Source organism: Aedes aegypti, chromosome 1, assembly GCF_002204515.2.
Source record: "Aedes aegypti strain LVP_AGWG chromosome 1, AaegL5.0 Primary Assembly, whole genome shotgun sequence".
Taxonomy (NCBI): domain Eukaryota; kingdom Metazoa; phylum Arthropoda; class Insecta; order Diptera; family Culicidae; genus Aedes; species Aedes aegypti.
Window position 1 is genome coordinate 206,599,843 of NC_035107.1, and position 24,924 is coordinate 206,624,766.

At 39.5% G+C, this 24,924-nt stretch overlaps 1 protein-coding gene across 10 annotated transcripts in view; it reads right to left on the bottom strand.

The window, feature by feature from the left end:
- The window catches only part of LOC5577980 (ecotropic viral integration site 5 ortholog), a 117,688-nt gene extending 112,008 nt beyond the window's left edge, over window positions 1–5,680 (bottom strand). For 5 of the 10 annotated variants that reach the window (XM_021857337.1, XM_021857336.1, XM_001656666.2 and 2 more), the window contains exon 1: window positions 5,257–5,678. The gene's annotated coding sequence lies outside the window, so the exon portion shown is untranslated. Of the gene's footprint in view, window positions 1–4,921 lie in introns of all 10 variants that reach the window. The other 5 variants (XR_002503226.1, XR_002503225.1, XM_021857334.1 and 2 more) reach the window with 4 other exon arrangements.
- Window positions 5,681–24,924: the final 19,244 nt, after the last annotated feature.

Below are 24,924 nucleotides of genomic sequence, written 5' to 3' on the forward strand. Positions count from 1 at the left end.
AATACAACCAAGACTTTACTTTGGAGGAACTCTTATGGGCCTTAGAGCGCAAAGCAGGTTCATCAATAGGCGCAGACAACATTGGATACCCAATGCTGCAACGGCTACCAATATCATCGAAAATTGCAATGCTGGAGCTTTTTAATCGTATCTGGGACAACGGTACATTCCCCGATCAGTGGAAGCTAGGAACAATAATGCCAATTCCCAAACCTGATTCGGACCGTAGCAGAGCGGATGGCTATAGACCAATAGCTCTTCTGAGCTGTATGGGTAAAGTTTTCGAGAGAATGGTCAACCGTCGGCTTATCACTGAGCTCGAAACAAACCAAAGACTGGACCCACGTCAACACGCCTTCCGGTCGGGAAAAGGTGTGGATTCCCACTTGGCTGCACTCGAATCTTTGCTCAGCTTTGAAAACGACGAGCATGTTGAGATTGTGACTCTGGACATATCCAAGGCCTACGACACCACCTGGAAACCTGGCATCCTCCACACACTGAAAGAATGGAAAATCTCTGGTCGAATGATGAACATGCTATCCAGTTTCCTTGCAAACAGACGTTTCCAGGTGTTCGCCAATGGATCTACATCAAGCCTCAGAAAAGCGGACAATGGTGTGCCACAAGGATCTATTTTGTCAGTTACGCTGTTCTTGGTAGCCATGCAGCCTATTTTCAAAAAAATTCCGTCGAGTGCTGAAATTCTTTTATACGCTGATGATGTTCTTCTCGTAGTGAAGGGAAACAACCGTCGATTAGTTCGCCAGAGCATGAGGAAAACCGTCGGAATCGTAACGGAATGGGCAGCCAGCGTAGGTTTCTCCATTGCTCCAGCTAAATCCAAGCTTATGCACTGTTGTCGTCAACGCCACCGTAAACGAGGTCGAGCGATCAATATCAACAGCATTCCCATCCCACAAGTGCGGAAAATTAAAATCCTGGGAATTATGGTAGACTCGAAACTTAATTTCAAACAGCACCTAGCAACTATCAAGAAAAGCTGTAGCAGTAGAATCAATATCCTCCGAATTCTAGGGTCTCGGTTGAAGAGAAGTAACAGATCAACCCTACTGAGCGCAGGTTCAGCACTGATCTTTTCAAAATTATTTTACGGCCTAGGGCTAACAAGTACTAACACCGAGGATATGGAGCAGATGCTAGGGCCAACATACAACGAAGTTGTGCGCCTATCTTCTGGAGCATTTGTATCTAGCCCCACTACATCTATTATGGCTGAAGCCGGCTGCCTACCTTTCCGCCTTGCACTAACTCTACGACTAGCGAAATTAGCTGTACGACTTCTGGAGAAAGATCTGTTATCTTCCAAATACCCAGTGGTATCAAGAGCAAAGGACATCTTCCAGCAAACAACAGGCTACTCCTTACCGAACATTTGCATTACTCTCAGAAACACCGACCGAGAATGGTACACCCTTCCTCCACGCATTGATAACTTTTTTAGAAATAGCGTTAAAGCTGGCACGAATAGTAGGATCGTGATACCAATGTTCCAGGACTTCACAACAAATCGTTACCGGCACTACGTGAAATCTTTTACTGACGGCTCGAAAGATGGCTCCTTTACTGGGGTTGGGGTTGTCATGGATGAAGAAGAAGAAAACTATTCCCTACCAGACGAATGCAGCATATTCTCAGCAGAGGCCCATGCTCTGCTTACTGCTGTGTCCAAAGTAAATGGAAATCACAGCACCATCATCTTCACTGACTCCGCCAGCTGCATAGATGCTCTACGAGGTGGGCGATCCAAACACCCATGGATTCAATCAGTAGAAAGACTATCTAAGGACAGGAACATCACCTTCTGTTGGATCCCAGGTCACTGTGGTATTACAGGGAACGAACGAGCAGACAGCCTAGCTAAATCAGCGCGAATCAAGCACAAGCTGAACACTCCTCTACCCTCTCAAGACGTAGAAATGGCTCTAAAGCGAAGTGTTTGGTCCACATGGGAATCTGAATGGAGTCAAGTCCAGTCTCAACTTCGACTGATCAAGTGTTCTCCAGTTAAATATCCAGACCGTAACAATACTTCCGAACAACGTACTCTGACAAGACTTCGCATAGGGCACACTCGTCTCACCCATTCACATCTCATCGACAAAACCTTACCACCTATATGTCGATTTTGTGGAACCCAAATAACAATCCCACACATTCTGATCGACTGCAGAGGATATTCTCAACAACGGGTCAGATGCGAAATCACCGGATCACTTTCTGAAATACTAGCGCACGATGCAAAAAAAGAAGCAAACATTTTGCAATTTCTCAAAGATTGTAATATCTATAATCAAATCTAGTTTTAAACGATGTTATGTAATTGAAGAATGAATACGACTATTTCGACACGAATGCCACACGTATGGTAAAGTGTCCTAAATAAATATTAATAATAATAACAGTTCCAGTGATGTGGACACAATATAGGCAAATATCAGAAAAAAACTTTAAACATTTACGTTATATCAACTACCGAAAAACTAAACATTGCATATACTTTGCAATTGGATTAAATGGACATATTGATTTGAAAAAGTTACACGTCTTCTCGGTGAGAATCGAACTTACGAGTCCTTAGATAGGGCGCGTTACCCCTATACCACGAGAGAACTCATGGACGCAGAAGTTAACCTGAATTCGAATCTCGTGGTCCTCTTTCGCAAAGCGCACCTCTTTCGGAAGAATTAGATACCCATCCAAACACAACGCATTCTATTGTATATGCTATGCCTAGCCGAGAGCGCATTATTCATTATGTATTGAAAGACCACACACTACTCGCCAACGACGTGCTGGATGAGATTTGTATAGTGCGGGCTCCCAATGGGTCGCAATGTTCTCAAAACGATCGGTTATGGAACATGAGTCCGGTGCTCGATAAATACTGATTAATTATGATTCCTGGTTCACGGCTTAATCGGCAGAGTGGAAGTTTAAGAACTATCGAAAAACTAAACATTGCAAAGTATATGTATGGAAAGTCGACTGTATCAGAATAGTGCCTGGATGATTAGAATTTGTTGATTCGATGAAAAAATAGTGATTACAAAGACCGCACAATATTTTTCATAAGACATTCTACAAGCGCTGCTCAACGCAAGACCCGCTATGAGTTTGAAGACTCTTCTTATATCTAACCCGTTGTTTGCTCTGCCAACTTGAATGCAAAATATACCATGACAAACTTATTTAAATTATGACTCAATTTTATGCTAATATTTCAGCTTGGTTATATTTTCTTTAACTTATGTGAATCGAGCTTGCGATGATCTGCTCGAGGTTTATCATAACTAGAAACTGAGCTAGAAACTGAGTAATTTCAATGCTCAAATTAATATTACTATAATTTCAAGATTAATTCCTCCTCCATGTTTTTGTGCACTACTTGGGAGACAAAATTCTGAATTCCTTGATTCCTCAAACACAATCTCACTCAATCTTATCCTGGATTTTCCTAGAATGCGGGACATAAATTTCCCACAATTCAGGAAGTGGTTTACGCAAAATCTGTAACAAAGATTTGAAAAGAATCATCACAGATATTTTAAATTATTTTACGACATAATTAGGCAACATTCTCACAGAATATTAGACAGAACGAACACAAATATCTTAGCATGATTTCACAGAGGGGCCTTCCATAGCCGAGTGGTTAAAGTCCGCGGCTGCAAAGCAAAGCCATGCTGAAGGTGTCTGGGTTCGATTCCCGGTCGGTCCAGGATCTTTTCGTAGTGGAAATTTCCTTGGCTTCCTTGACAACTTTGGCAAAGAAAGCTTTCAGTTAATAACTGTGGAAGTGCTCATAAGAACACTAAGCTGAGAAGCAGGCTCTGTCCCAGTGAGGAAGTAATACCAAGAAAAAGAAGGAAAAGATTGCACAGAATTCTAGCCAAGATTATCGCTGAATCTGGGATAAAGTTCTAATCAAATCTCCGCAGAGTTTCCACATAAACTGAGAAGAATTTTTGTGAAATCGTTGGCAGTATTCCCACAGATTCCAGTACGGAATCTGAAAAGCGATTCCGTCGAAATTTTGAGCACAATTTTGTGCACGAATCTAGCAAAATCTAGTGAAGGTTTGTCACGTACCTTACTTAAATTCGTACCAAATTCTTTGTGAAATTCTGACAGTACTCTGAATATGATTCTTATAAAAGCCTGAATATCATTCTCACAGAGTCCTGGGCTGGATATCAAAATGGATCATGCGCTACAGTTTGTCGTACCTGGGGGAACAATTTCAGAAACTCATCACTAAATTATTGGAAAGGTTTTCCCAGAATCCTGACCAAGATGCTTTTCAGCAATTCGACATTGATTTCTCATAAGGGCTTTCTTGCAATGATCGAATGCTCATAATAATTGCTCTCTTTGTATTGTTACAGAATACTGATTTACTGTTCGGAACATATTAAACAATTAAAATACTTAAATTTTGAGTGTTAAACGATAAAGGATAACCAAATCTTGTATCGTAAGCAAGAAACATTGCGGATTGTTCATGCGAGCGATTGTTAAGCATTAGCGAAAGAGAGGATCGATGAAGTAAGAAAAGTCCTTATAAAGGCACAGTATACGAATTATATCTTTTTTTTTTTTTTTCATTGGACGGAAAAATCACATAAAAATACAGTTGGAGAGCTTGTAAACAAACTATATATTTTTTCAGTATACTTAACTCAAAATCGACCAAAATGTCACTTATACACCTCTTTGTATTTGTGGCGCAAACTCACAATACTAACATGCTAAAACTACAAAAATTCAGCAAATATGAAAAACTTTAATGAGACAGTCTTAAAGTTTTGTTCGTCACTGTATATCGACAGAAAGCAAAATATTTCGATGGCGAAAAATGAGCCAACACTGCAACACTCTTTTTTTACGACACACAAACCCGGACAGAGACAGCTCAGCAGAATGATGGATTATGGAACAACGAATATAAAAGCAAAGCACTCCCACACGTCTCCCGTGGGCAAATATTCTTTGGCCAGCACCTTATACAGACACTCTTCTAATGAACTATTCCTTCCTAAATAATCCTCTCCCGATTCCTAATCCAACAAAGGGGACACTCGCTTCAACTATCTCGCAGCAATAATCCCACACGGCGCACTTTTGCTAATCACTGGAACCGATTTTGGTTTCCCCTCTTTTCCTGTGCTTATTATTGCACAAAGCCCACAGAAAGTCACTGACAGCGAAGATGAGATGATGCACTTTACTTACAGCCTTTTCTATTATGCACTTTTTTTTTACTTTCTTCCACTCACAGCACCACTTCTTGCTGCACCCCTCTGTGGCAACCAACAAAGCAGGCCTGGCGAAACTTTCCTCGCACACGACAGACACGCAATCCACCCACTTTAGGGCTGCTGCACTTTTCCTTCCACTGATGGCTTTTCTATGCTCGTTTTTCTTCCTGTGGTCCAGCCAAAACTTTCCTAGTGTCCTGATTTGTTACCACAGAATTAATCGAACCACACGCGAACACTTGACGACGAAATTGGTCCAAATCGAGTGCACCAGCAGAGAGGAAAGGAAATTACACAAATTGAAAATTTTCACTCCGACGACGACGACTCTGGCTGCGAAAAACTCCCAACAAACTCCACTCCTTCTTGTGCTCTGACTGTCTGACTCTGATGATGATTGGAGCGAAGCAAAAAAACAAGACACGACGACGCAAGAAAATGAACACGCACACAAACACGCGAAGAAGGACGCTGTCACTTGTCATTTGTCAGTGTTGGTAATGTCAGTTGACAGTAACGATTTTGTTGAGTGACTACACGGAAACGGCTTAAAATGGCTTAAAACGGCTTAAAGTAAATAAGCCATTTTACGAAGCCTGGTCAAATGACAGGAGACCTGGGATTTTTCAATCATCGGCGTCAGTTTTCGCGATGATGATGGTTGATGACTGTGCGCATTTCTTGAGTAGCTTTTCATCCAGGCGAAAACTTAAATGGAGAAAAATTATTAAAATATTTCTGATCACAAAAGTGCTTTGTTATGTGCAATATGGGTAACAAAGAGGTAGCTGATACAATAACTAGGTGTAATGTTGCAGTAACGAACATTTTTGGATCTCATTTTTGTCATTTTCTCCATGTCCTCGTTTGGTAAGATGAGGCGTTATTGAAAATCACGCTGGATTTAATCCCAGGTCTCCTGTCAATTGACGCCGTTGCGGCGATCAGCTGTTCCGAAACGTCTCGTAAAATGGCTCATAGCTGAAAACAGCTTGATATGGCTCAAAATGGCTTAAACCGGCTTAAAGTGTAATGCATGTAACCCATTTGATTGATTTTCAACGCGAACTGTTGTCACATGCTCCAGTCTTGTGCACTTGAAAATTCAAGGTTACCTTAAACCTAAAACGGTACCTTAAAACGGCTTAAAATGGATTAAGATGGCTTTAAATGGCCTAAAATTGCTCAAAATGGCTTGAAACGACTTAAAACGGCAAAAATGGTTTAAAACGGCTTGAAATGGCTTAAAACGGCTCCAAACTGCTTAAAAATTGCTTAAAACGCATCAAAACGGCCTATAATAGCTTAAAACGGCTTAAAACTGCTAAAAAATAGCTCAAAATGGCTTAGAACGGCTAAAAAACGGCCAAAAATGACTTAAAACGGCTCAAAGTGGCTTTAAACGGCCTATAATGGCTTAAAACGGCCTAAAAGCTTCTGAACCATAGCCAAATTTGATGTTGGAAGATCTAAGGAATAGCTCGCTGATATTGGTGAGATCTTATAAAAGCTAAATATGATATGCTAATAGTATTCCAGGAGTAAATTTTAGATATTATTTTCGGATCTTTTATCTCATATCTTTCAAGTTAATATCACTTTTGTATGTCCATATCAAACATTGCTATTACTTAGCCTTTTTCACCTGCTCGGGTAAAGACTATTATTGCACTTTTTCAAGCTGCATTGCTTTACAACGGAACGGGTCATTTAAGGAAATGGCTTCGGAGAAACGGGCCATTCGGGGAAAAGTAGCACAATCGCATAATCTATGTCTTTTAAAATTGTCCCGTTTTTGTTTTTTATTTATCCCGTTTTTATCTGGTTGGCTTATGGTCAGCCTATTTTGACGTTTCCATAAATCAGAAAATAATGGGTATTTTTTCCACATTAAAGGGTAATGACGAGTTTAAAGTGTGGATTCGGTAGATTATACATGTTGGGGCTTGTTCATATATTTCATAACGCAAAAATTGGCCATTTTGGAAACCCACCCACCCCCTCGTGACGCTTTTCGTACTGATTCGATGTATTTGGTTTATGTAAGAATAGAAAGTTATTGTATTTTTAGGACACCCACCCACCCCCTAAAGCGTTATGAAATTTGTGAATGGACCCTTGCTGTTAAAGTTTCGTATCGTCGCGCATTCGAGCGAAGGTTCGATTTATCGCGACGGTATTTCAACCTTACGATTTCGAAAATTACACGTATTACTTAAGTCCCTCAGACTATTCAGCCTAGTATGCCTAGTAACTGAAAGTGGAGGTTAAGGTAGTCCGTGGAACTTTCTAGAGTACAATTTTGATCCGTCGAAATGACACGTCGAATTAACGGGTGATCTACAATCGAAGGGGAGCAAAATCTTACTCTTATTTTTGAATTACTCATACGACGAGAGTAAGTAATGCAATCTTCTCAATACTACAGACTGGCAGGCTAGGAAGTCTAGTACCTGACGGTGGTAGCTTGAAATAGATTGCAATGCTGTGGTTGCAATTCAGAGTCAACGATTACCGTTCCGTATTTCGTTCTCAGACTGTCAAGCTAGTTAAACCTAGTACTTGTACGGTGGAAAACTAGTACAGTTCAATAGCGTTTAATCTAACTAAATCTTGGAACGTCAAAATGACAAACCACCATAGGTGGGTAGTCTACAATCGAAGGAACCAAAATTTAGTCGGGTTACTCTGATTAAGGAGACCGTGGAAGAATTCTAATCCTTTCGACTTTCAGACTGGCAGGCTAGTAAACCTAGTACCTGACGGTGGAAAGCTAAGGATAGAAAATTCTACATGTAACAATTAATTTTCTTCATAGAAGAAAACTGATTGCTGGTCTTACCTTGGATTTCTTTCTAAGGATTGAACCGTCTCCTTCGAGTGTCGAAAAGGTAACTGGTGTATTTCTGAAATTTTCCTTATTTATAGGGGTTTGCATACAATTATCACTATCCTAAAACACGGAATGAATGAATGTTTATTTTTGTTGTTATGCTTATCCAACCGGATGTGCATTTGGAACATTCTAGACTTGATCATGTTATAAATTTTTATTGCCTATTGTGAAACTCTGAATCGTTGTTGGCAAGCGGGAGCACCACGAAGAAACTTGCATTCCATTCTGACATTACTATAGGAGTGAGGCGTCGAAGTTGTGCCATGCCTACTAGATCGTTTGATGTCCGATCCGATGTTACATTCTCGGAGTTCTTTCAACAGGCTTTTGATTGTCAGCCATCATAACAGGGTTGGAAGACAAGATCTATGACAATGTTCATTCAGTACCACACATCCTCCCTCTTCTCAGGAAAAAAAAAAGTTTGAAGTGATGAGTTTTCACATCGTGTCCGTCATCACGAAAGCTTTCAGGAATTCAGTATGTATATTTCACATCGCTAAGAACTTCACCGATGTATACTGTTTCATATTTCAACTGTTCACTTGTACATGCGACTTTGAAACATTTTTCCGCTGTAGGATACCCACGCAATCAGAACGGCGTTGAAATTATTGATCGGTTGAATGTCGTTCCATACATTAGAAACGGCAAGCTAATTATATGAAATGACATATCTAAGATGAATTTTGGACAAAATATTGCTTTTAATAAACTGACATATATGCGTTCAACAGAGTAGCATCAGTGTTTGACTTTCATCTTGTTGTACATTCAATCCACCGTACTTTCACGGAAATACTCACTCAAGGACTTGTTTGACTGTTGTTACTTGTTTTGATCTAACATATCTACTAAGTTACTAGCCATCATTGGGCTTACATATCTTATTCTATAGATACAGTCGCGCATGCATGTGACATCACTTTTATTAGGAACCAATTTGTGACCACTAGTTGCGATAGCAAATATACGACCACCAGTCGAGTTAACAACATCAATAGCAGTTACTATGAACAAGTATGCGACCACCAGTCGCGGTAGCAAGTGTACACCACCATTGCAAAGAACAAATATACGACCACTAGTCGAGCTTACAACATCAATAATACTTGCTAGGAACAAGTATACGACCACCAGTCGAGTTAATAACATCAATAGCAGTTACTATGAACAAGTATGCGACCACCAGTCGCGGTAGCAAGTGTACACCACCATTGCATAGAACAAATATACGACCACCAGTCGAGCTTACAACATCAATAATACTTGCTAGGAACAAGTTTACGACCACCAGTCGAGTTAACAACATCAATAGCAGTTACTATGAACAAGTATGCGACCACCAGTCGCGGTAGCAAGTGTACACCACCATTGCATAGAACAAATATACGACCACCAGTCGAGCTTACAACATCAATAATACTTGCTAGGAACAAGTATACGACCACCAGTCGAGTTAACAACATCAATAGCAGTTACTATGAACAAGTATGCGACCACCAGTCGCGGTAGCAAGTGTACACCACCATTGCATAGAACAAATATACGACCACCAGTCGAGCTTACAACATCAATAATACTTGCTAGGAACAAGTATACGACCACCAGTCGAGTTAATAACATCAATAGCAGTTACTATGAACAAGTATGCGACCACCAGTCGTGGTAGCAAGTGTACACCACCATTGCATAGAACAAATATACGACCACCAGTCGAGCTTACAACATCAATAATACTTGCTTGGAACAAGTATACGACCACCAGTCGAGTGAACAACATCAATAGCAGTTACTATGAACAAGTATGCGACCACCAGTCGCGGTAGTAAGTATACACCACCATTGCTTAGAACAAATATGCAACCTCTAGTCGCGCTAGAAATATCAATAACATTGATTGCTAGGAACAAGTATGCGACCACCAGTCAAGTTAATAACATATTCATTGCAACCATCTGTCGCGTTAAAGACAACCAAATACCAAACCAAATGCAACCACCAATCGCGGCAATAATATTTTTTTAATTGCAACCACCAGTCACGTTAAGGACATTTTTTTTGCATTGCATACCCCAATTGTGTTAAGGGCATTTTTTCATAGCAACTACCAGTCGCGTTAAGGATATTTTTTTCAAACATGTTATTATTTTTTTTTAACATGGCCTTTTTTTTAGAAATAATAATGAATTAAGTAGATTTGAATAGTTTAGATCTCACCGGTTATCGACACAAAATTCACAAATTTCACCGATTCAGTATGCTTCACACTTAACTTGTTCGTTAAACATTACGGGATACACAATGTACTGAAGCAAATAGGAAAGAAAACAATTATGTGCATTATAGGTCAAATTTGACCAAAACATCGATAATACTGAATCGATTAAAATTCAATTCGTCCTTTGTATCGATTTTATTCAAATCGATTCGATTTCTTCACTCGTAAGCAAATTTACAAGAACAATGACTCAAAATAAGATCAAATCCCTTGTATTAGGATTTCATGTTGTTTAAACATCAAAAAATCGATTAATTGGAACGAAAAATCTACTTTTGGAACACCAATTCAAAATCGCCCATGGTTAGGAATATTTGCACACACTTACAATCATTTTTCACTCTATTTTATTTTATTGAAATTATTTTGTTTTTTATTTGAAAGCAGGAGAGATAAGATATAGAAATGTGTGTATCATCACAGAAGAAACGATGAAATGATCCCATACAACCAAAGCGAAGTTTTATTATTATTTATATAGAAATTTGCACAGTTGATAAATGTTACGGGAGTTTTTTTTTTTCGATTGAAATTACTAATTGATAAGTTATACAAATCGATTAATATTCATGAAAACCACTAATAAAATTAACACTTCACTTCTCTTTTGCAAAATCACATTATTTTACAAATTATACTTAATTATACGATATTTTTTTATACACGTTTTGTACGGATACGTTCAATTGACTTCTGCAAAAAAAATAGTTCAGTTCCTAACGTTATTCTTTTTTTCAACCTCTGCAGAAAATAGGTCCCTGATAAAAGCTGCGCATTCTGTTTCATAACTTAGATGAATCAGCTCGAAATGATCATAATCTTTGAATCGGATAAAATAGATGAAACACTTTCTATTACATTCAAATATTTCCATCGAAGCAATCTGTTTGAATTCAAATGCAAAACAAAATATTCACTTCAAAGCCTGCATCGCGCAACTCAAATAGTTGAGGTGATGCTGGTGTTCAATAAGAGCAACAACAAGAACAGAGAGAAACATTGCTGCTTCAGCGAGTAGTGAAGCGGCTAATGCATATTAATGTCATATTTCCTCTTCAATCAGTTTTCTATTATTCATAGAAAATACCACATTGCTGTTTACTTACAGATGCCTTTTTATCAGATTCAAACTTCACTCCACAATCACTCTGAATACATATTTTCACACGCGGTTTAAGAAGCACTCGACACAAACACATTTCCTAGTGGACACTCCCGCTTGCTATCGAATCCAGGCTCTCCAGGAAAAACGAAAATTTATTTAAAACTCCTGGCAGGATCGCCAAATGTGAAACTCTGAATCGTTGTTGGCAAGCGGGAGCACCACGAAGAAACTTGCATTCCATTCTGACATTACTATAGGAGTGAGGCGTCGAAGTTGTGCCATGCCTACTAGATCGTTTGATGTCCGATCCGATGTTACATTCTCGGAGTTCTTTCAACAGGCTTTTGATTGTCAGCCATCATAACAGGGTTGGAAGACAAGATCTATGACAATGTTCATTCAGTACCACACACCTATGTTTCGAATACGAGAGCAATGTCGAGATCGCACCTTCTTATCTATTTTCTTCTAATCTAACGTAGCGCACACGATCGGAGCGAAACATTATTTTCCTAACGTCCCTAAAGCAATATTTATTCCTTTTTATGCGATATCCTCTCGTCCGTTGGAACGATCGATACACGGTGCATGGCACTTCTGTGTGAAATTTTGTCCTTTCTTTATGCTTATGCTGCACCGCTTGTGCGTGGACTATCGTTCTATGATGCATGGACCGTGTTTCGAATAGCTGATTAATTGATAATTAATTTATCCGAAATTAGGATTGATTATGCAAGTTCGTCGCGATTCTTAACACCACCCCTCGTAAAACTACTGTTTTACAACAATTTCGCGACGTGTTATAAAGTAAACGTATAAGTGTGAAATCGTAAATTGTAGATTAATTTTGTAGATTAATTTTGTAGATTAAAATTGTAATTAAGATTGCATTTTTCATTACGCTTAAGTGCGTTTTTTTTTTTTTTTTTTTTTTTTTTTTTTTATTTCAATGATTGGATTATTATATTAAAAATATTGATATTGTTTTTTGCACTCACTTAATTTCTAACATTGGTGCCTACTTGTTATCTAGTCTAGGATAAATGCATACTCCAACTTGATGATGCGTGTTTCCCGCCGGTGGTTGAGCGAACGCTTTGGCGGTAGTTGCTGTTGTTGTTAACTGGATGTCTTCTTCTATATCGCCGGTTTCTTGTCGTTGTTTCATTACGTTTCGATGTGATAAAAAGTTTGTCAACGAATCCCAGAACGATGCAAGTAACTGCCAGCCAAGTCCGTATATATCATATAGTATTCTTCCATGTATTAGCGTATCTATTAAGAATTTAATAATTCTTCCGATCATGTAGATACCAATTGCCGTTGAAGTTACGTTTCCTAGCCAGGTCGACCAACTGATGAGTTTAGTCCAATATTTATGTAATACATTATCTATTATTTTCTCCGAAATAAGTGCTTCGAATGAAAATCCTTGTAGATCTGGATGTTTTCCGGTTATCATCTTATGTAGTACTGACGACGCAATTTTCTTGTCTCCTTGTTCATAGACCATACTTTTCATTTTCTCAAGGCTATCGTCGTATACTCCACTTTGCATAAGACTTGGTAGTGAAGTATAGGACCAGCTTGTTATCACGTCGGTTGTCAATTTTCTTGGTGGATTCGATTCCCTCAATCTTTGATCCGTTGTATACCATCTGCCTCCGATAGTGAATTTTGCTGGCAAAAGTGGTGTACAATCGATTTCAGTTCCCCGTAGTTGTAGTATGCGTGTTACAGGTGCCATGAACATCGAGTTATTATTGTATTTTACCGGTATTTCTTGGTAACAATCTTCTTTACTTTCGTAAGTTACAAAAACTGGTTTACATTCGAGTATGTAAAGTACTTCTGCTGCAACGATCGCTGTGAATCCAGAACGTTTAACAATATTGGAAACGAATTCGCTGGGGATTACTCTTGCGAGTGTAAGCTTTGTCTCCATAAGCGATTTATCTATTTTACACATTTCAGTCATGACGTTTGTATAGACTTCATTTAATTTCTCTCCTAGGTAGTTTTCCACAAGAGTAATTTTTGAGTTGAAATATGTAAAAAGATCTAGATTTCTGCCATTGCTTGCCTTACGTCGGAACGGTGATTTGAATACGTTTGCTTCTAATATGGAAATTCTCGGATGATCTGTGATGTAGCCGTCAAAGCCACATATTTGAGTCCTGTCTTTCGCTCTTATGGAAAACATATGTGTATCAGAAAGCAAAGTGTAAACTGCTTTTGATTTTCTATCGTTATCGAAGGTTTTGTTGACGTTTCCTTCGTAGATAACTTCGAACTCGATTTCTTCACACTGTCTTTTGAGGTCGATCTCCCAAGTTATATATCCAAATTCAGCATCTAAGCACCATCCGGTACTATATGAGCATATGATTCCATTCCTTAATGTCACCTGATCATTTTCGATGTCGGCAGTAGCTACGTAATCATGCATACTAATTTCGTACTCGTAGAATACAAGAGCGCCTTCCCAAGTATATTCTGGTGTTCGATAGACTCCACCATTGCAAGAAGTTCCCTTTAAGCTTCCTACTATTAGCGATTCACCTCTTGTTGTGCTGTTTCGGCGCAATTCTTGAATCTTGTAGTTATCTGTTAGTGTAATCGATCCACGAAGTTGAGCTAGTCGACATTCGTCCGGAGTGAATTCCTTTACTATGTATGCGTATCCGTATTCATAGTCTGAAGTATGTGAAAACGCACCACAATGTCTTATTGAGCGTTTTATTATTACTTTGCATTGATGTACATGGACGAGTATCTTAGGACTTCGTTGTAATACTTGAATTCGTGTCTCTTTTGTTGTTAAATTCCTTGCTGGTGGTTCACATGATGCCACGTCGACTAGTGAATAGCTTGTAATGTTGATATCATTGCTAGCACAGTCGTAGGCTATTAGTCCTTTTAGTTCGCTTCCAAGAACTTGTCCAATACATAATATTAGCATCATAACGGTTATCGTCCACGGTGTGATGTTTATTACTCTTGGTCCTTTGGAGGTTTTATTTAATTCTGTCAACGATTTCTTCATACTCTTGTCCACCGTGACCTTCATGTACTTAGTCGTAGCTGTTAGTCCGCAGTAGGCCCATGTGCATGGCGCTACTCTTTTCTGTCCTCTTTTTCTATGTTTAGTAGTTATTGGTACGATGGTTTGGCTGGTTTTCGTTGAGGATGGTTTAACGTTTTCCTTGTTTTTTCCTTGTTTGATTACGTCTTCGGACTCATTGGTGTCCATCGTTATTGTTTCATCAGTTACTGCTGGCAATTGCTTACATGGATTTATTACTGCTCCTGTTGCTTCTGTTGGTGATGTCCCGAATTCCGCCATCGTTGTGTGTACTGCTGCTTCTACCGCCGTTTCGTTGAACGTTTGTTCCGCTACCACTGATTCGTTGATCGCCTGTTCCGCTACTGCTGATTCGTCGAACGCCTGTTCCGCTACTGCTGATTCGTCGAACGCCTGCTCTGCTACTGCTGATTCGTCGAACGCTTGCTTCGTTGTTATCTTCTGCGCAGTTGTGCTGGATACTTCTTTGGCTGCCATTGTTGCCTCGTCCGCTGCCGAATCGTGGTTGTAAACATCGAGTACTGCGACGCTGGTTGCGGCTCGATGATAAATTCCATTCGCAGTTTTTACCTTAACTGATCTCACTTGCTTATCTCGTGCTTCCGTGATTTCAATTACTCGTCCCTTTAACCACTGTCCTCTTTCGACGTCGTTGTCCGCTATAACTACGATATCGTTTACTCGTATCGGTTCAACTTTCTTGTTCCATTTGGGACGTTGTGCTATAAGCGGTAGATATTCGTTATGCCATCGTCTCCAGAAGTATTTACCGTAGTGTATAGCGAGCCTCCAATGTTTTCTTTCTAGGTCATTTGTCTTGAAGGAGAATGGTAATGCGAAACTTCCCGACCGACCGATTAATATATGAAATGGAGTTATTACTTCGTCGTCCTCGCTGTTTAACGGTATGTTGGTTAATGGTCGAGAATTCAAGAAGTATTCTGTTTGTATTAATGCTCCTCTGAGGACTTCTGCTGTCGGAGGTGATCGCTCTTTGCGTGATCCAATCATTTCTTTTAGGTTGTCCTTAATAATTCGAATTAGCCTTTCCCACGCTCCTCCAAAGTGTGGAGCTCTTGGTGGATTGAAGTGCCATGATAGTTCTAGTTTTATGGCTTGTCCGTTAATCATTCTTTTGTTAACTTCTTCTAGTAATTCTCGTAGCTCTCTTTCTGCACCAACGAAATTTGTCCCGTTATCGCTGTAAAGATGCGATACCTTTCCTCTACGATTCTGGAAGTTCATGAAACACAGCAAGAAGGCGTCGGTATCAAGTTTAGCAGCTAGCTCCAATTGGCTTGCTTTGAATGTCCCACGAATACGACCGTCAGTTTCGCCCGCCTGGAGTACGCCTCGCTTGCGGGAACTAAAACGCGCGCGTAATGCTTGTCAACGTAAACTACGTCGTCAACGCACGCCAAGCAATAAACGAAAATTTCAACGAGCAAGCAATGCATACCGTTTTAAAAATGCCTCTCTTTACAAGTTGTACATATTGCGTGTACAAAGAGATTTGAGAAGGAATCCTCGTGGTTTTTGGCGCTTCGTCAACTCCAAACGAAAAAGTTCTGCAATTCCAACGAACGTCTTTCTGAACGAGCAATGTGCTAGGACTGCCGTAGAATCAAGCCAATTATTCGCCAGGCACTTTGAAGCTATATTTGCTGCAAACACCGCATCAATACAGGAAGTAGCTGACGCAACTCGAGATGTCCCTGCAGATGTTGTTGATCTTAGTGCATTTACCATAAATCCCGATATGGTCTTATTGGCCGCGAAAAAGCTAAAACGGTCGTATGTTCCTGGTCCTGATGGATTACCGGCAATTATTATTTGTCGTTGTATTTCTGCATTGGTACAACCATTGTGCGATATTTTCAATCAGTCACTCCAGCAAGCAAAATTCCCACGCATCTGGAAACAATCGTTCATAACACCCGTTTTCAAACGCGGTGATCGCCATGATGTTACAAACTATCGGGGTATTACAAGCCTGTCAGCTGTTTCGAAACTGTTCGAAATAATAATGTGTGGAATTATCTTCGAAACAACAAAATGCTACATCTCCGTTGAGCAACACGGATTCATGCCTAGCCGATCGGTTACTACAAACTTGTTGACTTTTACGTCAAAATGCATGAAGAGCATGGAAGAAAAGGCACAAGTTGACGTAATTTATACCGACGTAAAAGCTGCGTTCGACAAGATTGACCACCGAATACTTTTGCACAAACTGTCCCGCCTCGGAGTATCTACGCATTTGGTTTCTTGGATGGAGTCGTACCTTACGGGACGAGAGCTGCGAGTAAAAATCGATGGATGTGTATCATTACCCTTTACGAACAAGTCTGGTGTCCCACAAGGAAGCAACCTTGGACCGTTGCTATTTATTATTTTCTTTAACGATGCTGGCTTGGTTCTCGGTGAAGGATTTAAGCTGATTTATGCCGATGATCTCAAACTGTACATTGTAGTACGGACTGAAAATGATTGTATGCGTCTTCAGAACTCGTTAACACTGTTTGCCGATTGGTGCCGCAGAAACAAGCTAATTATTAGCGTAGAGAAATGTCAGGTGATCACTTTTCACCGCAAGATGCATCCAATTGTTTTTCACTACGAAATTGATGGGATCATTCTCAACAGAGTTGATCATGTGACTGACTTAGGGGTTCAGCTTGATGAGAAAATGTCGTTTGAGCTGCATCGTTCTGCAATCATCTCAAAAGCAACGCGTCAGCTAGGCTTTATTTCCAAGGTTGCCAAGGATTTTTCAGACCCGCACTGCTGGAAATCATTGTATTGTTCCCTGGTACGCCCTATCTTGGAAAATGCATCCGTCGTTTGGCATCCGCACCAACTCACGTGGAGTCTAAGAATTGAACGGATTCAAAAGAGGTTCATTCGTTTGGCACTAAGAAACTTGCCATGGAGGGACCCCGATAACCTGCCACCGTATCCGGATAGATGCCGACTCCTGGGACTAGAAACATTGGATCGACGAAGAAAGGTACAGCAATCGTTGCTTATAGCGAAGTTGCTAAATGGCGAAGTCGATGCTCCAGAACTGCTTAGTTTGCTAGAATTTCGTGTTCCTAACCGAGTTCTCCGGAGTACAACACTGCTCCAATCAAGTTTCCATCGCACCGTATTTGGATACAACGAACCCATCTCAGCGTGCATCCGAGCATTCTCAGCTGTCGAAGAGTTTTTCGAGTTCGATGAACCGACGAGGCATTTTGCTAATAGAATACGATCTGTAGTTCAGTAATCTGTGTTAAGTGTATGTTATGTTCAAGTTTTTATTCATTAAGACTAATTTGTCAGATGGATTATTTTAAATACAAATACAAATACAAATACAAATACAAATATGGACGGCTCTTGTTGACATGCATGTAAATATTACGCCCCATCGTTTCTCCCTTGATCTATTGACTGATATCTCGAAGGGGCCGAAATAATCTACTCCCGTATGTGTGAAAGGGTAGATAAACGAATCAGTTCGGCATGATGGTAGCGCAGCCATAATTGGAGCTCTTGGTTTTGCTTTTGCATTTAGGCAATGTTGACAACGTGCTTTGATGTATTGAAGTGTAGTATTTATACCATTTATAAAGTACTTTTGTTGTAAGGCTGCTAATACCGCTTTGTCTGCATGATGTTTGAACATTTCATGATTCCACTTTACAATTAGATTTGTGATGTGATGCCCTTTGGGCAGTATAATTGGTATGCTTGCTGCTTTTGGTATATTCTCTGCATATTCCAGTCTGCTATAGGAGCGTATTATTCCATTTTCATCTAATGCAGGATTAAACTTGTTGAGTGGTCCAATTGTTGTTAATTGGTTATTTTTCGACAGATCCTTTAGCTCATCTGGGTAGATATCTCGTATTGTATCCTTTGCCCATTTTTCGAGGCCTGGATCTTGTCGCAGTTTGTTTTCCAATCCTACGAGTCTTTTTAAAGCAACGTCGCTGCTAAACGGAAACTCGTGATTATCTTGCTTCCATAATAATCCGATCTCATATCTTCCGTCTTTGTATCGTAAGGTCCTTTGAATAATCTCATTGGCCCTTTTTTCGTCCTCGGACTTGGGGAGCTCCTTTACGTTCTTGACTCCAAAATCCTCAATGGAAAAATATCCATTTAACATGTTACGAATTGTATCGTCTTCGTGGTTCATCATTGTATAGTTTTTCTCGTCGTTAGTTGTCAACCCTCCGTATATCAACCAACCTAATTTGGTTCGCATCGCTATCGGCTCATCTCGATTTCCCCAACGATGTTCGTGACCTATAAGCAGAAAACTGTGTTTTAGTCCAAGCATAATTGTTGGTCTGATTTTATCAAAACTTTGTAATGGCAATCCCTTCAAGTGAGGGTACTGCTCATATAAATCTTCGTAATTCCTAGACTGACAAGGTAACCCAAGATTTTTTATTGTTCTAACATCTTTTAAGAAGTAGCTCTTTTTTGTAGCCCCTCTTATATAAAATTGAACACTTTGACTTAAGTCATGATCAGTTGTAAAATTCTGAGTCCATGCTAATTGAAGAGGTGTAGTAACTCCCTTTAGATTCAATTGTTGAGCTACGTCCGCTTCCATTAGTGTTAATGATGAACCTGGATCTAAAAATGCATAGGTTTCAACGGATTTATCCTTGTTACGTAGAGTAACCGGTAATATTTGGTACTAAATGGAAGGACGACTGTTTCCCTCCGCATGTTTGTTCACTGTTTGCACTGGTTGACTCCCTACTGGATTAGTGTGAAGCATTGGATGATGCTTCCTTTGGCATCCGTTAATATTGCATGACCTATTCCGTTGACAATTCAGTAGGTCGTGGTTGGATGATTGCAGGCATCCAAAACATAAACGTCCCCTTTGTGCCACTTTAATTCTATCTTCTGCATTCATTCTCTTGAAGGTATAACAGTCCCATATTTTATGAGGGTGTAATCGTTTACAACACAGGCAAACGTTTTTTGTCTTATTTTTCTTTGTATTTTGATCGTGGTGATTAACCGCACCTCTTTGTTGAGAGTTATGAGAATTGTCTAACATCATAACTCTTGCAGTTCTAGCAAATGGCTTCAACCAGTCTTCTAGATCATCTAATGTCTGAACCGCGAGTTGATTCTGCGCGTTTAGGTAATACTCAGTTCGTTTTACCTGAATATTGTAAGGAAGTCTTTTAACCAAATCTTCCACTAACCTGTGATCGGCTAAATATTCCTCTTTCCTGATTAATTTAATGTTATTAACAAGGTTTTCTAAAGCATTTGCCATTTCGATTACCACTGTTCTAGAATCCCTTCTTATTTTGAGTAGGTCGGCTAATAGCTCCTTATATATTTGATCCGGTCTACCAAAGTGTTCCTCAAGGCGGAGCATTATGTCTGGAACATTATCCGGATCCATCATTAATTGCTGCACGCTCTTAGCAGCTACTCCATACAGTACTTGTTGAAGTCTGTTTAAATTTTCCAAATTGTTGAACGCTCCTTCCTGCGTTGTTTGTTGGAAAGCTCTTTGAAAATTCGGCCATTCCTTGGCTGATCCGCCGAATTTGGGTAAACGCATTAATGCCTGGCGTTTTAAATAAATGGTCCATTCTTCTGCATCTCCGGACTCATTTTTTATTCCAATCCTGGATAGTACTTGTGTAATATCGGTCATAGCTTTTTGTTGGTTATTTATAACTTTCTCGAAGAATGCTTCTGATGGATTGCTTGCTATAGCTGATGCCACTTTATTTAGACGAAGCAATTCCTTATCTATGACACTACACTTGATACATAGAAACCTTTCATCTGGGGTAGGTTTACGTGTTAGCTTGGCGCATGATGGATGGAACCATCTGTCGCATTCACAACATGCGACCATGTATTCCTCTTCGTCATCGCTATTTTGACATAAGCGACAGTTGCCGTTTTTGTTAATTACGAATGGGTTCGACATGTCGGTGTTATCCCTACTTGGGTTTATACGTTTTTCTAAGTCGAATGTATACCCCTTTGATGAGGTGACGTGATCCCTTGATCACTTTGCTGCCTTCCTTGGCAGGTTGTACGTCTCTCCTGAGATCGTACTGGTCCTCCTTTGAGGAATTTGGTGATCCCTTGATCACTGTTGATGCCTTTAACGGCTTATTAGTACGTCTCTTCTGAGATCGTACGGTCCTCCCTTGAGGAATATCTGTGATCCGCTGTTTGGTCACTATTACTGCCTTGTTGGCAGTTTGATACGTCTCTTCTGAGATCGTAATGGTCCTCCTTTGAGGATTTTTTGTGATCCTTTGTTTGGTCACTATTACTGCCTTGTTGGCAGTTTGATACGTCTCTTCTGAGATCGTAGTAGTCCTCCTTTGAGGAATTTTTGTGATCTCTTGATCACTTGTAATGCCTTTGACGGCAGATTCGCACGTCTCTCCTGAGATCGTGCTTGTCCTCCCTTGAGGAGATTTTTTATTATTATTATTGACCGTCCGGTTGTTTGTACCGAGTTTATCAGATAGCCAAAATGAATTCACGAGTCACGTCGTTATAAAGATTACACAGAACAAGAATTCAGCAATAATTTTGTTAGACACTTGATATTTTATCAAAAACTTGTCATCAATAAAGTGTGTTAAAGGAAGTAAAGAAAATTGTTTGACTCACCTTGTTGTTGAAGAATTTGAATTACCTCTTCAACAATGCTGTCCATGAATCTCCGGTCCGCTGGTTCAGCTGTTCTAACTGATGGTTCACTTTCTTCACCTTATTGTCCTTTTTGCAGTAATTTACTTCTAAACCTTTGCAGTATTGTTCTTCGTGTATAATCGACGTATTTTTTTTTTTTTTTTTTAAGAACTGGTATGACACTTTCACTTATGGCATCTTCGGTCACTTTTTAACACAGTTTATGCGTTTCACTTGTTGAACCTAAACTTTTGATTCACTTTGATTCACTTTGCTGTTTTCGGCAACAGCAACGCCTTTGTGATTCGTATTTAAGATATCACACGTGTTCGCGAAAAAAAAAACCGTATGACATCCTCTCTGGAGCCACCATGTTAAAGTTTCGTATCGTCGCGCATTCGAGCGAAGGTTCGATTTATCGCGACGGTATTTCAACCTTACGATTTCGAAAATTACACGTATTACTTAAGTCCCTCAGACTATTCAGCCTAGTATGCCTAGTAACTGAAAGTGGAGGTTAAGGTAGTCCGTGGAACTTTCTAGAGTACAATTTTGATCCGTCGAAATGACACGTCGAATTAACGGGTGATCTACAATCGAAGGGGAGCAAAATCTTACTCTTATTTTTGAATTACTTATACGACGAGAGTAAGTAATGCAATCTTCTCAATACTACAGACTGGCAGGCTAGGAAGTCTAGTACCTGACGGTGGTAGCTTGAAATAGATTGCAATGCTGTGGTTGCAATTCAGAGTCAACGATTACCGTTCCGTATTTCGTTCTCAGACTGTCAAGCTAGTTAAACCTAGTACTTGACGGTGGAAAACTAGTACAGTTCAATAGCGTTTAATCTAACTAAATCTTGGAACGTCAAAATGACAAACCACCATAGGTGGGTAGTCTACAATCGAAGGAACCAAAATTTAGTCGGGTTACTCTGATTAAGGAGACCGTGGAAGAATTCTAATCCTTTCGACTTTCAGACTGGCAGGCTAGTAAACCTAGTACCTGACGGTGGAAAGCTAAGGATAGAAAATTCTACATGTAACAATTAATTTTCTTCATAGAAGAAAACTGATTGCTGGTCTTACCTTGGATTTCTTTCTAAGGATTGAACCGTCTCCTTCGAGTGTCGAAAAGGTAACTGGTGTATTTCTGAAATTTTCCTTATTTATAGGGGTTTGCATACAATTCTCGCATACTCTGAGATAACGCCCTAAAAGCCATTGGTAGCCACATGTGTAGATCGTTGTTTCTGAGCAAAAGAAAGAATAAGCATCCAAACCTACATCACGGGCAGGTAGCTAATGATCCTTTCTTTCCCATAGCGTTGTTAAATAACATGAAAATCCTTTCAAATGCTCAGAAACAACGAGCTACACACATGGTTACCAATGGCTTTTAGGGCGAGATCAGAAGTTATGCGAGAATTATCACTATCCTAAAACACGGAATGAATGAATGTTTATTTTTGTTGTTATGCTTATCCAACCGGATGTGCATTTGGAACATTCTAGACTTGATCATGTTATAAATTTTTATTGCCTATGTTTCGAATACGAGAGCAATGTCGAGATCGCACCTTCTTATCTATTTTCTTCTAATCTAACGTAGCGCACACGATCGGAGCGAAACATTATTTTCCTAACGTCCCTAAAGCAATATTTATTCCTTTTTATGCGATATCCTCTCGTCCGTTGGAACGATCGATACACGGTGCATGGCACTTCTGTGTGAAATTTTGTCCTTTCTTTATGCTTATGCTGCACCGCTTGTGCGTGGACTATCGTTCTATGATGCATGGACCGTGTTTCGAATAGCTGATTAATTGATAATTAATTTATCCGAAATTAGGATTGATTACCCGGATAAAAAATACAATACAAAAACAATATAACGTATTGAAACAGTACCATTCAATATATTGGAAATACAATACAGTATATTGTAAAATAACAATACAATTACAGTACAATATTTTGTTTTGAACAGTTCACTGTATGGTATATGAGATTTTTGCAATATAATGTATGGGTGGTTAAGTATAGTAACAATACAAATATAGATATTTTCTCATACAAACATTTTGAAAATACAATACGATATATTGTTCATGTAGGTTGTCCGACATTTGGCGGTAAACCATTCCGCGGTCAACCAATTCGCGTTGTACCATTTCGCGGTTAGTATCATTTTGCGGTTTACCGTTTCGCGGTTTGTACCATTTCGCGGTATGCCATTTTGCGGCATACCATTTTGCGGTTACCGCTTTTCTTAGATTATGAGGTATAAGAGTCAATTCTCCATGTTGGGGCGAATGGAGCAGAGCTGGGAGCACGGCCTTATACCGAATGACTCCTCGCTTTATCACTGGGCTCTATGAACTAATTTACAATTACGTTACGCTGCTTTTTCCACCGGGAAGAAAGCCTTTTACTGCGGGCCGTGTTTACAAAAAATTAACGATTTCGTTGTGCATTCATCGACTTCATGTTCATCCGGTGAACATTCGTTGTCCGGATGTTGGTCCGGATGTCATTTAATGTAAACATTGCCCGCATTTAGAGCAAAAAAGAAAAAGAAAGTCTAGGATAAAAGAAGACCGTGGATAAGTCCATCCTGACAGCTGGACTGTCATGTGACTGATGCCATGTCAGATTTATATAAAAATGTCATTACGACTTCCGCCTACTCGAGTAACACCATTCTATGTACCAGTACCTTTTAATTAGAGTGCCTGTAAACAAGAGTGACGTCATGTTCCAGTTTTGACAGGTCTCCTGCTCAATTGGAACGTGGATTTGTATGGAAATGACAGTTCGCCGCTGTTCCAATTTTGACATTGACGCCACTCTTATCTAAATCCACTCTGCTTTTAATGAAATAGTCTATTTTTAATTATTGGAACCGCGTACGTTTTATTCGGGTTATAGTTATCACGGTCACCTGTAGACGCGTATTCAACACTCCATAACTCGATACTGAAAAGACCATCGAGTTAGGGAGCTATCGAGTCAAAGAACACAAAAACAGTATAACTGCGATCCATCGCAGTTAGTAGTGAAAACCAGCATTTACTATGGTTCTCTAACTAGGTTATTATTATTATCTTTATTGACGGATCTAACTCGATATCGAGTAAGGGACTGTATTTTGGACGGTGTCCAGCAATTTGACCGAATATTATTTGGCCAAATTGCAAACTTAAAATTAATCAGATAGCTACAACGCTGATATGTAAGATTTATTTTGGCCAAATGACGAGTCCCACTGGTTTTTTTTTTCATAATTTGATCAGTATTTTTTTATTTAAACATAAACTATTTTATTGAGTTTTTGAGGCACAATTTCACTTGTATTAACTGTCAGTTTTACTTTATTATTGGTAACCGAGTGTGTAGCTCCTTATTTATAAGCAAATTAATGGACCAAGATAAAAAGAATAACCACTGGGAGATAGCGGAAGATATTCTCTTCACCGTAGCATTGTTGAATAATATATAAATACATTCGATTGCTCAGTAACAACAAGCTACACATTTGATTACCAATGGCTTTTAGAGCGAGATCATATATTTAGCGAGA